This window comes from Zeus faber (genome assembly GCF_960531495.2).
Source record: "Zeus faber genome assembly, chromosome: 22".
Taxonomy (NCBI): domain Eukaryota; kingdom Metazoa; phylum Chordata; class Actinopteri; order Zeiformes; family Zeidae; genus Zeus; species Zeus faber.
Window position 1 is genome coordinate 11,302,776 of NC_137209.1, and position 2,413 is coordinate 11,305,188.

Sequence of the window (2,413 nt, forward strand, 5' to 3'; positions counted from 1 at the left end):
ACCCCCGGAGCAACCCCTACGCCTGGTCCCGAGAAGCATAACCCAGTCCCAGGGAGCATGAGGAGACCCCGCACCCCAGGGGTGCACACTGACAACCGATTACGATGTAATCAATTTACAACCCAGAGAGGATGTGAAGGCCTGTCTTCTTGGCACTCCTCACACTTGGGATCCAACTTGATGGATGTAAGTACACAGAAAAACAGAGAGCCTAGGCACCCTCGCAGCAGATGTGCAGCTCCATGCTCAACGTGGTTACCCACAGTTCAGCACAGCAGACCGGGAGGACCTCGCCCCGCATGCCTTCCTGCAGGTGCTGTCACTGGAGCGCCTACGCCAGCATGTGCGCCTCACTGCACCACAGTCGCTGGACGAGGCACCACAGGAGGCGGAGCGGGCCAAGGCAATCTTCGGCGGTCGAGCCACCCCACCAAGGACACCCTCGTCCTGACCACATGTCAGAGGAGTAGATTGCAAGGGCAACAAGCTGAGGGAGGACGATGGAGAGGCCATCGGCCGTGTGCCACCCCCAGTCGCCCAGCCCCGGCCACAACCACCATGGGCTGCCAACTGCTGCTATTGCTGTGACAAGCCTGGTCATATAGCCCACGACTGCCTGGTGCCCGCACCCAAGCCTCGTTCCCACCCACCGCCGGGAAACGACAGGGGAGTGGCCCAGTGAGGGTAGCCCTGCTCCAAAACCTGACTCCCCTCCAAGGCCAATGCACCCTGGTGGGCCGCCTTGGCCACACCAGGGGCCTTTACGTGGACTTTGAACTTGATGGCCAGGTTTGCCAAGCCCTTGTGGACACTGGGTCCAACATCACCCTCGTCCGTCCAGGAATCCTGCAGGGCACCAGGCGGGTACACTATTCGGCCTGGACCCCTACTGCTGTCCAGATGAGGACGGTGATGGGGGAAATAACAGGGAAAGGGTATGAAGGGCATAAAATCAGTGCAGATTCACGTTGGAGACCCGGAGATGGTGCTTGAGTTCTGGTTAGCCCACATCCAGGACCTATGCATCTGGGCCTGCTGACCTGTTGGAGTGCCCAGGTCAACCTGTCCCGGGCCACGCTCACCATCGGCTCGGAGACAGTAGCGCTTCACACAGGCCCTCTACACACCTGCTAGCTAGGCCCTCAACGTTGCCACCACCCACCATGGGGTCCTATACTTCCCCTACACTGCCTACCTCCCTTCCCTCTACAGAGACCTGCGTGGCAGTCCAGGAGCTGTGGGTGGCCTACTACAGCTGAGCCAGGCCGAAAGGAACTATTGCGTCACCCGGGGTGACTGCTGGCAGTGGTCCAGGTGTTGCACCACTTCCGACCTTACCTGCACGGCAATCGGTTCCTCCTATGCACCGACCATGCCTCTCTCACCTGGCTCCTGAACTTTCACAATCTGGAGGTCCGTTACTGTCGGCGTCAGGAGGAGCAGGACCGTGTGACCCTGATGGTGGCGACCATCCAGACCAGCAGTGACGAGGGGTGGCTGCAGTTGCAGTTGTCAAACCAGGAGCTGCAGCAGCATCAGGGAGTGGACACCATGTTGGTGCAAGTGCGGAGTTGGCTGGCAACGGCGACCAGTGTGGGCGGAGGTATCTGCTTCCGGCCCTGAGGTGAAGGGCTACCATTCCCAGTGGGGTAACCTTGAGCTCCATGACAGGGGGTGGTGTATCGTCGATAGCAGGGGCCCAGATGGGGAAACGACCTGCTCCAGCTGCTGGTGCCTCGGGTTCTCCGTCCCCAGGTCCTCCAGCTGGTCCACGGTACAGTGGGGACGGGGCACTTGGGGAACTCTAAGACTCTTTACCGTCTCTGCGGACGATTCTACTGGCCGGCGTGCCGACAGGACGTTGAGCTACATGTGCACTGCTGCGACCTCTGTACAACTCAGAAGGGACCCTCCCAGCGTTCCCATGCTCAAGGGTTCTATGTGTTATTGTTGTCTGTGAAAATAAATGGAAGCTGCCCCTGCTGGTCGTGCGGTGGATGTGACGCAGGCGGTAGCTTATCAAAGGAAGCTCTGTCTTGATCGAATTCATTCGTTCCACGGTGCAAGCTTGCCACAATAACGACATTATTCCTCGTCCCATGAATAGATACTGTATAAACACAAGCGCAGTTCGCCCACGCACAAGCACGCCGGTGTTTCCAAAACCCTTCCACACAATCAATACGAATCCCACAAAAACACATTGCGAGGCAAGTTGAAATTCAGACTTTTTCAGACATGCACAGTGATCGTCAGTATAGAACACAAAGATATACAAGCTATTGTCCAGAATAGGCGGTGCACAGAAGGCTTTTTGGGGCAATGGAGGGCAGAGGGAAGCCCCATGTGAGTGAGTTAGTTGTTCTTTGTTTTTGTCATACAGTACCAAGCTAAAGAATGACCTGACTAAATA